The following is a 12,111-nucleotide window of genomic DNA, read 5'->3' as shown; positions in this document are numbered from 1 at the left end:
TTGCTGGGTTGGAAAGTAAGGCTGTTCCTTATTTCTATCTCTCTAGCTGGCAAAGGATTCTCAAAGTATAAAATGGTCTCAGGGTAAAGATAAACCTAGACTGTGGCTACAAGCCCCTTTATTAAGTCCTCTAAAAGATTTTAGGAAGTCCTGAATAGATCCTCTCAACTGGACAAAAGGGCTTTTAAAATTCGCAGAAGCCTGTCCCAAAATATCTCCCAGTAATCTAGAGCTGGGCTACCCAATATAGTAACCACTAGCCACATGTAGCTATTGTGCACTTAAAATGTGGCTAGTCCAAACTGAGATGTACTCTAAGGGGAAAATACATACTGGAGTTCCAAAACCTACTATGAAAAAAATTTAAAATATCTTATTATTAATTTCATATTGATTACATGTTGAAATGATAATATTTTGGATATATTGGATGAAATAAAACATATTATTAGAATTTCACCTGTTTCTTTTTACCGTTTTAAAAAATGTAGCTATAATTTCAAAAAATACACATGTGGCTCACACCTGTGGCTTGCATTCTATTGCTATTGGACAGCACTGATGTAGAGACAGGCCTGTTCCAGAAGAAACTGTTGTTATAGATTTTGTCTAATGGAGGGAACAATAATAAAAGAATAGACAACCCATAAAGTTTTTAAAGGAGTTATATCAGGTTGGAGTAACAGTTTAAATGATAAGAGACCTCCGAGCCCTTAACTTTTTACAGGGAGGAAGCAGGCCGAGAAATCGACTTAGCTGCAAACATAGACCATTCTTCTTCCAAAAGAAAAGGCATCTCAGGGGGTATAATTCAGAACCCCGAGGGCTGAAGCCAAAGCAGAGCCAGACCCTCATCAAGGAACCCTGCCTGCCTGAGTAGGGGAACCTGACAAGATGTGCCTGGATACCCTTCGCAATTACTGAGTCATTGCCTATTGCCTCCTATATTCCTCCCCTGTATGTATGGGGACATCTGTCAGAGCTACCATGTACCTGTTTCAACACTGTATGCTGGGGGTTTGGTTTAATTTACAAGCAGGATTTAGAGGAAACAAACAGGGGCCAGGACATGCTAGGTTGGAAGGCAAATCTCAACTCTGGATGAAGAGGAACTACATCTATGTCTGGGCCAGATGCAGATCGTAAAATCATGGACTTGGAGCCTGATTGGTCATCAGATGAAACTTCAGGGGTGTGTGTATTTTGCACATGGGAAGAATGTAAATAATTGTTGCTAGAAGGTGGACTTCGTGGATTAAAAATAACCACAAATTATTTGCAAATATTCTCATTAAGAGGTAGAGTTTATTCCCCATCCCTTAATCTAGCTGAACTTTCTACTTATTTTGCCCAATAGAATATGGTAGAAATAATGTTGTGTGACTTCCAGACCCAGACCTCAAGAAGCCTTGCATTTTCCACTCTTGCCCTTTGTACACTAAGAACACTATACTGTGCTAAGGCCTGTGATGAAAGGCCACATGCAGAGGAAGTCCCAGCCAGCCCCATCTGAGGACCCAGATATGATAGTGACACCCTCAGTTCTGCAGCTGACTGCAGTGACATGAGCCACATAAGTAAGTGGAAAAATCAGCATGAGAACTACTCAGTTAACCCAAAGAACTGCAAAAAAAACAAGGAAGAATTGTTTTCAGCCACCATGCTTTGGAGTGGTTTGTTCTGATATCATCTGTTCAGTCTAACAGGAAACACGAGTTGAGCGGATGGTACGGGTTTCCTGGTGGAGGTGTGAGTTGGGATTCTGCTGCATTTGGAACACTGTCACCACCGCGATCTTCATGCCGTGGGCCTCTCCAGCTTGCTGCTCTGAGCTTGGCAGCTGGCTTCCCCAGAGGGAGTGATCTAAGGGTGGACGGGAGTAACAGAGGCGGGAGCTGCACCATCTTGGATACCCTCATATCAGAAGTGACAGATCATCACTTGTCCCATAATCTATTCGTCACACAGACCAACCCTGAGAGGATGTGGAAGGGGACGACCCCAGGTACTGACATGAGGAGGTGGGGCCGTTAGGAGCCATCTTGGAGGCTGGCTCCTTTATTCACTTACCACATGAACTGTAAGTGAATAAATATATTTCATATCCTAGTCTTGATTTCAAGAATCCCAAAGAGATCAGTTTCCCATGTCTTCCATTACTCCTCTGACCTACTTGTTTATCACAGGTTCTTCACCTGTCTCTCTACTTCTCAGCTTATCCTCTGCCCGTCCTCCCTCTGCCCGACTCCATTAGGCCACGGAACATGGCGTTGCAGGTCTTCACTACTCTGACGGGAGGAATTGCCGCTGAGAGCTGGCTCAGTGCAAGTCTTCAGTTAAAAGGCTCAGTGATGGGGAGAAAGACATTCTAAGATTCTCCTGAAACATTTTGGAGAGGATAACTATAATAAATTCAACTCAGTAAAGAGCAGGCCGGCCTGACACTGTAGAGAAACAAGAACCTGTGCTTGTGGCTGGTTTCCGAGGAAAGCAATCTGGCAATTTGTCCTAAGAGCTATCAAATTTGTCACACTATTTGATTCAGTGAGTTCTTCTTTGGAAACCATACCCTTCTGCTATGGTCTGAATTTTTGTGTCCTCCCAAAATGGATGTGTAAAGGTGACTGTGCTGACGGCTCAGAAGGAAAAGAGAAGAGCTGTAGAGAAAGTTTCAGTATTCTTAGAGAATACATAAGTGTTTGTGAACAGAATTTTGGTAGAAATATGGATATTAAAGGCCATTCTGATAAGATCTCAGAGGGAAATCAGAAACATGTTATTAGACAGAAGGTGATTCTTACAATAAAGTGGCAAAGAACTTGGTTGAATTATGTTTGTGTTCTAGTGTTTTCAAGAAGAACTTGTGAACAATGAAATTGTATATTTGGCTGAGGATATTTTAAAGCAAAGTGTTGCAGGTGGGATTTGGCTTCTCTTGGCTGCGTTTACTAAAATGTGAGAAGAGAGAAATGATTTAAATATGGAATTATAATATTAATTCAAATGGAAGCAGAACTTAAAGATTTGGAAAATTCTCAGCCTATCTATATTGTAAAGAATGAGACAGCATGTTTGGGACAGAACAACAAAGGTGTGGCCAAACAACAACCTGATAAGGAAATTAGTCAACCTCTAAACAGAAACCAGGACCTATTGTCCAAGATAATGAGAGAATGGCCCTGAAGTCATTTCAGAAATCACTAGGGCTGCCACGTCCGTCACAGGGCCAGAGTGCAAAAGCCCCAGCAAGCACAGGGCCATCACAGAGCAACAGTAGGGCACTGTTAGGGCAATGCAGAGTGGACTATGGCGGTGGGACTGCCCCCACGACCCTGGACTAGTTACAGGCATGCACTTGCAGCCCAGGAGAGCCACAGGCACGTGACTCCAAACTGTGACAGCTGTGGTGTGGGCTGTGCACAACAAAGCTATGGGGAAAGGACCATGACTCCAGTGGGTAGAGATGGCTGGACCTCTGCCCTAGGGGGCCTGGAAGGCAGAACATCAAGCCAAAGATTATTCTTGAGCCTTTAGCTTTTGGAACTGCTCCGAACTTGTGAGCCCCTGCCACTCCTTTCTTCTTCCCTATTTCCCCCTTTTGGAATGTGAGTATCCACCCTATGCCTATCCCACCATTGTATTTTAGAAGCACATAACATGTTTGGTTTCACAGGTTCACGGCTGGGGAGAAATTTGCCTCAAAATGAATCATACCTTGAGTCTTATCCATATCTGATTTAGATGCTGTTTAGATGAGACTTTGGACTTTAGACTTTTGAGTTGATGCTAGAATGAGTTAAGACTTTGGGGCTACTGGGATGAAAGAATTGTATCTTGTATGTGAGAAAGACATAAATTTGAGGGGGCCACGGGCAGAATGCTATTGTCTGCATGTTTATATCCCTCTAAAATTTGTATGTTGAAATCCTCATGACACCTCATGATTGGGACTAGTGCCCTTATAAAAGACACCCCCAAACTAGCCCCTTCCACCATATGAGGTTAGAGTGAGAAGATAGCTATCAATGGGGAAGCAGACCCTCACCAGACACCAAATCTGCCAGTACCTTGTTCTTAGACTTCTCAGCCTCTAGCATAATGAGAAATGAATTTCTGCTGTTTATAAGCCTTCCAGTCTATGGCATTTGTTATAGCAGCCTGAATGGACTGATACCTCCAAAAGAAAAAACTAAAGAAGTTGTATTCCTTAGGCCATCTCAAACGTTCAATAATAAGAAATTGGCCTGAGTAGTAGGATAAAAAACTACATTCATATAGTAAATGACAAGTATGTCATTTCATTGACACTGGCCTGTGTCTATGAAATAGTATTGTGTTAGAAATAAAATAGAACAAAATAAAGCACATGTAGTGAACACATATTGCTAAGATCAAGGTTTGGAAAATCAAAAGTGATACAAATAGTTATTGTTGATTAGGATCTGGACTGGGGGATTAAATTTTTTCATGTAAACACCATTTTCCCAGGAAGGTAGCTGTCTTTGAGATGAGTAGGAAACTATCAAGCCTTAATAGGAGCTGTTTCCAGTGGTCCCAGCAGCACACTCTGAGTCTCGGTTTCCTCATTCACCAAATCCACGTCATGTACCTTTATCCCAGATTGTAAAGATTAAATGAGATGAGCCATCTGAGCACACTCTGTCCACTGGGAAGGGGCTCACCATCAAGGCACCATGGTGGAGGCAGCACAGAAAAAGGGAAACAACTTGAGCTTTGCATTCTCATCCATGTCTGCATTCTACTTCTGTCACACTTAGTAGATTTACTTTTTCTAAACCTTAGTTTCTTAAACTGTAGTATGGATTTTTCTACTTTGCCAAGCTCTGTCAGGATTAAATGTTGTGTTATACGCAAAGAGGCTGTCAGTGTACCTAGTACATAGTAGGTGCTCAAGTAACATCAATATCCTCCCTTTTTGTTGCTTCAAACACTCAATTATTTTGTTCTCTTTTTTTAAAAAAATTCAAAATAAGAATTTTGACACTGAAAATAAGAGAGTTAAGGCCAAATTTCAAAGAAGGTGACACTTTACTAATTCATTATGAAGTCACAGTAAAAATAGTTTCTAAGAAGTTTAAGGGGCTAGGTCTCAGTGTGATGTTCAAGTTAACCCAAAGGCCATACAGTGGTCTTGGTGCTAAAGTGGCTTATCTTAGCCCTTCCCTGGCATCCCTAGTCTTGTGAAAGAAGATCTACATTACAGAAGATTTGCCTACAGATTCAAGCGGTTCAAGATGTGACAATACCCCTCAGAAATGAGCCAATGACAAAACTTGTGAATTGTGGCACCAAGAGAAAACAGCCTCAAGATTTCCCACACTCTTCCTGGGCTTAAAACAGGTACTAGGAGTGGAAATTGACACAATAGAGACCATCCCTAAAGGAGAACTCCTCTTGGGTCTAGGTAGGTTGTGTGGAATATTCGAGCTGAAAGCCAAGGAAAAGAAACGAACAGGTATGGACAGCTGCTGACTCCCCTTAAGGCTGGAGTGTGTCTTTAAAAACAGCAGCGCAGTAGAAGCAGAACGATGCTCCTGCAGAATTAAAGTCAGTCCTAAATAGCAAGGAAAGAACAGGGTGCATAGCCCTTGTTTGTAAACAAAGACCAAGATAAATGTTAGCTGCCAGACCTCAAAGGGAGGCTCAACAGGCCACTTGGAGGGAGCAGTCTCTGGCCGCAAAGCGAGCCCTTTGGTCTCCCTGGTGGTCTCGCAGCAGACCTTTGCAGGGGCTTCACAGAAGGGCAGGGCAGCTAAGAGGGCCCGAAGGGGATGTGCCTAAGCTCCTCCTCACAGGTCTGTACTGTCTTCTCTTGGCCGACTTTCATGCTAAACTTCTCACTCTCATATCAGGCTGTGGCTGAATGCGTTGGAGTCAGGCACTTAGAACGGAATCCCCCGGCAACAGGTAAAAGGCTAAGCCTCAGTCTCTTTGTAAAGTGGAGATACCAGTGGTCTCTACCTCACGGGCTTGCCGTACAGAATACATGAGATCCCACACATAAGGCCTTCAGCACAGCGCCTGGCACACAGCCCGGGCTCAGCAAACGTCAGGTGGTGTTACCGCCGTTGTTGATTTCTTCCTCAGCTTTGTCACGTCACCCATGGTGCCATTTCTCACCAGAGCTGGGAGAGATGTGGAACTAAGGGACCACTGATGACAAACTCAGACGTTTTCCAGAGTGGGGAACGGTATTATTTATAGCAACCAAGAGAAGCAGCCACTGTAGGGAGGAAGGGAGAAGGAAGAGCATGTGACTGCAAGGAGGCCGCTTTGCCTCTATCTGCCTTGCCTCTGGGTCTGCCGCCGCCCGGCTAAGGAGCCAGCCTCTAAGGCAAGAGAGGGTCCAGGGCTGCACGGAAGGAGACTCAGTAATGCTTGCTGAGAGCCCAGGGCATTGAGATCCAAAACAAAATGAAGAAGAAGGTCGCCAGGGAGACACTAGGGAAGAGTCCTCCAAAGAGAAGGGGCTCCACACACCTTCCATTCAACTTCACTCCCACAGGGGTTTGGGCAGAAGGCAGGGCCCAAAAGCCATCTGTCCCCTGCCTTGCAGCCTGCTGTCAGTAAAGAACCAGTTTCCCCCACCCATGGAAATCAGGGGTCACAAAGAGGACCCAAATTTAATAGTAGTGCTCTTGTTCTACCTTGGCCTTAGAGAACTGGATTTTAAGGAAGCTTGAGCCCAAGCAAGGAAACTTGAGAGGTACTACAGTATTTATTTTCAACAGGGTATCCTTCCCGACTGACGACGATATGTATTTTTCTAGCAGGTAAATACACAAGCAGTTTGGGTAACTAGGCCTCCTTAGGAGTCCCATTACAGTAATTGCACTAAAACTCTGTGGTTGTCTTTTTGTTGGCAACACTAATAAGAGGTAGGTAAAGGTTACTGAAGAGGAAATTCAGCATTAGATATGTATATATCGTCCAGGGCCTAGCACAGTGCCAGAAACACAGAAGGTGGTGATCAGTGTTTCAGAGATGCATTTTAAAATAACCCAACAATTGTCTGTAACCCAGTAATGTGAGGGTCTCCTCAGCCTCTCTCTCCCTCATTCTCTCTCTCCCTTTCTCTGGTACATACAGATGCACAAACACACACACACAATGGCAAACAATAGATAACCTCAATATTTGGTCATCTTTAAAAGTTATGTAATGGCACAATTCATAAATAATTTGTATGAGAACTGATTCCCTGGTTGCTGACTCACAAACTCAGTTTGCTTTTAAAAAGTAGACCTAAAAATTCTCATAAAACTCCATTCTGTTTTTTTCCATATTCCCTTTATTACTTCCTTCTATCAGACATGCGTCGTATCTTAATTTTACAACACTTGGTATCTGGTTATGACAAACTCTGTAACAGCTCACTGTATTCACTTCATGATCTCGTGTCTAGTTTTCCTAAGTTATACCCCTTATAAAAGAAGTGCATGAACCCAAAATATGTAAATGTCTGTTTTTGCAACCCAGAGGGTGAGCATGTAACTGATACTTAATGTAACTGACACCTACTCAAGATTTCTCAGACTCTTAATAACTTCCTTTTTAAAAACTTATGGTGGTGTCTTATAAGGAGTCATTGTTGGGCTCTGGAAATGCTTAGAATAACAGTGCATCAAAGGGGGACTCTCTTCTGGTCAGGTCATTGTGTGTTTTTGAGAGTGTTCTTAACAAAGGTGAGTGTGTGTCTGGAGCACAGGACACGTACACGTACCTAAACACACACACTCTAAGCCACAGTCCAGAAAGCACAGGCATTGTCTAATTCTTCAAGACATGAGTTTGTTCCTAGCCCAATTGCAATGGTTGTTACATGGGACAACACAGGGCAGCCCCTTCCCCAAAGAAAAAATCATGGGATAGATCGGCTTCAACAGCAGAACCAACCCTCTCACTCATCTGGGCTGGTTTACAGACAGAAATCAAATTATTTAAATCCTTTGGTGCTTCTGCTGTGTCCAATGTACTGACATTTAACATTAAATTTGTCTTCAAATTATAGCTCATAAAAAAAAAACAAAAGGTAAGAGCAACCATTCTTTTCCTACCTGCCGCTGGAGCCACCAGGAGCCAGGCTGCTGCTCTGGGAATGCGGCAGACTCCAGGCTTTAATCTTCAGCTCCCTCCCATGGAATCAGAATCGTTGAAAGAAAATTTTCAGTTGCTGTGAGCAAGCAGACTATTTACTTCCAGCCAGTTCCTTCTCATCTCCAAGGCTTGTCAAGTGCCAGAGTGGGGTGCTCAGGAAAGAATGTCTGGGGAGAAGGGATTGAGTCTGGGGAAAGGGAAGGGAGAAGACAGGACTCCCAAAGCAAGAGCTAGTTCACTCAACACCCTTCCTTCAAGGAGGAAAGCCCTCTTTTTTCAGCTTTAATTTCTCACAGAAGATCTGCCACTGCATTACTCATGTAATTGCTACATTGCCCCTTCACGAACAGCAGACATACGTTTTAGGCAAGCCTCCAGATTTCTGATGCATGCCTGTACCTGTCTGCAGGGATATTGCTGTGCCTGGGAAAATTGGGAGGGCAACATGCCCACCCAAAGGGAGGACCCAGTCTAGACTGTGAATCAAGTTCTTGGGATAAAATATGCCACAAGAGGAGAGCAGAGGCTGGGGGAGCCTCTCCATCCACAGGGCATCCACCTCACTCAGGGGATCACTGGGTAGGGCTCGAACTTCGTCCAAATAGATCAGCAGCTACACTTTGTCAAGCTTCGACCTGTTTCCCCAAGGAGGAAAGGAGTAGCAAGGATTACTATCACAGAAGGAATGTGGTTTTCTTACTCTGGGCAGTCAACGCAGGAGAGTCAAAGATGATAGATGTGCAATTACAGTTCATTTCAATTCGATCTCATGACATTTGGTATTTAAGAAGATATTTCAAAGATAAGGCAAGTGTTATAGAAACTTCGTGTTTGATTCATACCCAGTTTCCAAGAATCCACAGAAGAGAGGATAGAGAATAGGGCAGAAGCTGGGAAATCTTGCTCTGCTGTTGACTATCTGCGTGACCTTGGATCCATCCCTTAGCTCGGTTTCCAAATAAGTAAAAGGAAGGGGTTGGGCTGGAAGATTTGCACAGTAACCGAACACCATCTCTCCTGTTTATATCTATTCCACTTTGTTCCTGTAACAAAACTTCGATTTGGGGGAATCACCCCTTCCTCTAGCTGGTTCGAGTGGGGTTGATATTACCCACAGGCTTCTCCAGAAGTGGGCATGTGGCCAAGTCTGGCCAATTGAAGGAACTGAGAAAGATGCCGAGCTGGGTTCCTCCCATGGGAGTCCTCCCTGGAGCTTTTGCTGGGAAGAGGCCTTCTCACCTGCTGTGGCTGCTAGCTATAGAAGCCGGGCCTGGGGCTGCCAGGGGCCCACCCTGGGGAAGGAAGAACTGCCTGAAGATGAAGCCATTGCAGAAGAAAGCAGAGCTTAGAGATGGCAAGAGACCAATTCCTGAAAATATCATTTGAAGACTTGGATTCAGCCATGACTGAAGCCAGCATTTCCCTTGGATTTCTTTAAAATTTCCTTTACCTCCTTAAGCCTATTTCAATTAGATTTCTGATACTTGCCCTGAAAAAATTCCAGCTAATATTAATCCCTTCTTACCACTACTTTTAAACACTCATATAGACAGCAATATGGGTAGGGGAGAATGTATAGGGCCAATAAATGAGTTTCCTTTTGATTTGCTCTTGAAAGTGTTTTTTTAAAGGCTAAGTCTGCATAGCAGAGAAATGTAGAGTAAGGCAAATTCCAGTGAAAGATTTTTAAACTCTTTACTCTTTTCTCTGAATACAGTTTCTTGCAAAAAAAAAAAAAAATTTCAAATAATCCACGAAGGTGAAATGTACAAAGTGCAAACTCCCCACCATTTGATCTCCCAGAGATAACCATGGATAACACGTTAGCAGCTGGCGATTCAAAATGTGCTCCATGGAGCAGCAATACCGGTCTGGAGCTGGTTAGAAATGCAGGACCTCAGGCCTCAATCCAGTCTTGCATTTTCACCCAAGTAACCCCAAGTGATCTGTACGGACATCAAAGTCTGAAAAGCACTGGCTTAATAAATAATCCTCCAGAGATTTTTTCATATGATCATCAGCATTTTTTAGTACATGTAATTTATTGACTTTTTATTTTACTGATTTTGCAAAGGAAAGGCCTATATGAATACAATGAACAGAAACAATGTAATCAAAATCCTCTACAAACATAAACAATTCATTTACTGGGACTGTATGCCAATTATAAAGGTGTGCCAAGCCCATACTGGACCCCAGGATATCACAGACAGTAGCAAACTATAGCAGGACACTGCACACACCAGAGCAGCAGTTCTGCAACTTGAACATCCATCAGAACTACCCGGAGGTCAAGCTCACAATTGCCAACCCCACACCCAGAGTTTCTGATTCAGTAGGTCTGGGGTGAGGCCTTAGAATTTGCATTTCTAACAAGTTCCTGGGTAATGCTGATGCTCCTGGCCCCAGAACAACATTCCACCAGTATTTCAAAAATAAAACTGGTTTTATATCATACACACTATCCTGAAACTTGCTTTTTTCACCAAATACTGTATTTGGGACATCTTTCCATGCCATCGGTATAGCACTACATAATTCTTCTTAAGGGCTGCAAGGTCAGAGATTGTTAGCTGATATGACAATATATGTTATATGACAAAAAGGGGAATCACTGTCTTCTTCAACATAAGGACAAGCATCCCCGCAACCAGAATCATCATTTTCAACATTAAATAAGCATCCTGTGATTGAGTCCACAGCTAAACAAAGCTCTGGACTGACTAGGAAAGATATTAGCATTGTACAAGTGCCTAGGGAAATACAAGTATGAAATTTGATTCCCTTGGGAGCTATTCTAGTCCTTTTTTCCCCTATGTCTACAGTGCCAATTATGATAACAGGTATACAGTGAGGACTTCATAAATGCCTGCAGAGTCAGTGAATGAAAGTGCCAGTGCAGCGAATGCACATGACAATGCCACACAGGAGTCCTGGATACAGAGCTGTTCACGTTTAACACTCAGATTCCACTCCTTGCTCCAACCAGACTCCCAGGAGGAAAGTGACCAAGCTTGCAAATATGGTTTCAACTTCAACAGGCAGTCTAGCGAGAGTCAGATCTGGAATTTTGAGGCAATTCCTGAGAAGCACACTGAAGTGCTTCTTGGTAATCTCTCTGCTTGACCAGAGTGTGTTTTCTAGATGTCTCCTGTTGTTTAAATGCTCTGGGCTCAGACTTCCTCATCTCAGGAAAGGTAATCTGTCAAAAAGATTTTTCCCTTAGTTAGAAAAATATAGAAATGTAAATAAAATATAAGATATATATATACATATATACACACACACACACACACACACACAGTGTATACAGTCTTCAACTGAGCCATGCCCATGTTTCTATAGCCACATAAGTGATCGCCATTAAACAAAGGATGACATGACCTTGGTGTGCCCTGGAGAATCACATATTCAATAGTCTAATGTAGAAATTAGAAATCTTGACGTGCCATATAGTACACAAGAATGAGCAACACATTGGCCCTGATTTGGCCAATTACTACTAGTCTGAAACTCTGTCAGGAAGACCTCATTTCACTCACTACAAAAGCATTTAATAAACCTACTATTGCTCGGTATTGCGTTTGAGACCTGGAGTATAGATATCTGCAATGTAGAGAACATAGGTACCAACTGTCAAGGAATCCAGTATGGGAAACAAGCAAGAAAATCCAGGACTAAGCCAACTGTGTGCACAGATGAGGGGCGTGAGTTGTGCACCAATGCAGGGTCTGCAGAGATGGCTTCAAAAACAAAAATGGAGCTTGAGATATGTCAGCAGAAATGCATAGTCGTGAGCCAGGCAGGCTCCATAGAGCACATTGTGCCAGAAGGCGTAAGCAGTATTTTCAAAGGCGTGGAGGTGAGGGGGAGCATGGCAAGTGCAGGAAACTGCAAAATGTTTGGTGTGGCTGGAGTGAAGCTCGTGTGTAACAACAGAAGAGAGGAGACGAGGTGGATGGAAGTCAGCTGAGAGTTTAGATGTGGTCATAT

At 43.2% G+C, this 12,111-nt stretch overlaps 1 protein-coding gene across 1 annotated transcript in view; it reads right to left on the bottom strand.

Annotated features, from left to right (window-relative positions):
* FRMD6 (FERM domain containing 6) overlaps positions 1–8,385 on the bottom strand; it is a 224,092-nt gene extending 215,707 nt beyond the window's left edge. Inside the window, exon 1 of the mRNA XM_069486987.1 lies at positions 8,079–8,385. The gene's annotated coding sequence lies outside the window, so the exon portion shown is untranslated. The remainder of the gene's footprint in view (positions 1–8,078) is intronic.
* Positions 8,386–12,111: the final 3,726 nt, after the last annotated feature.

This window comes from Eulemur rufifrons, chromosome 2 (genome assembly GCF_041146395.1).
Source record: "Eulemur rufifrons isolate Redbay chromosome 2, OSU_ERuf_1, whole genome shotgun sequence".
Lineage (NCBI taxonomy): Eukaryota > Metazoa > Chordata > Mammalia > Primates > Lemuridae > Eulemur > Eulemur rufifrons.
Note: the sequence above shows the minus strand (reverse complement) of the source record. Positions and strands in the feature narration are given on the sequence as shown.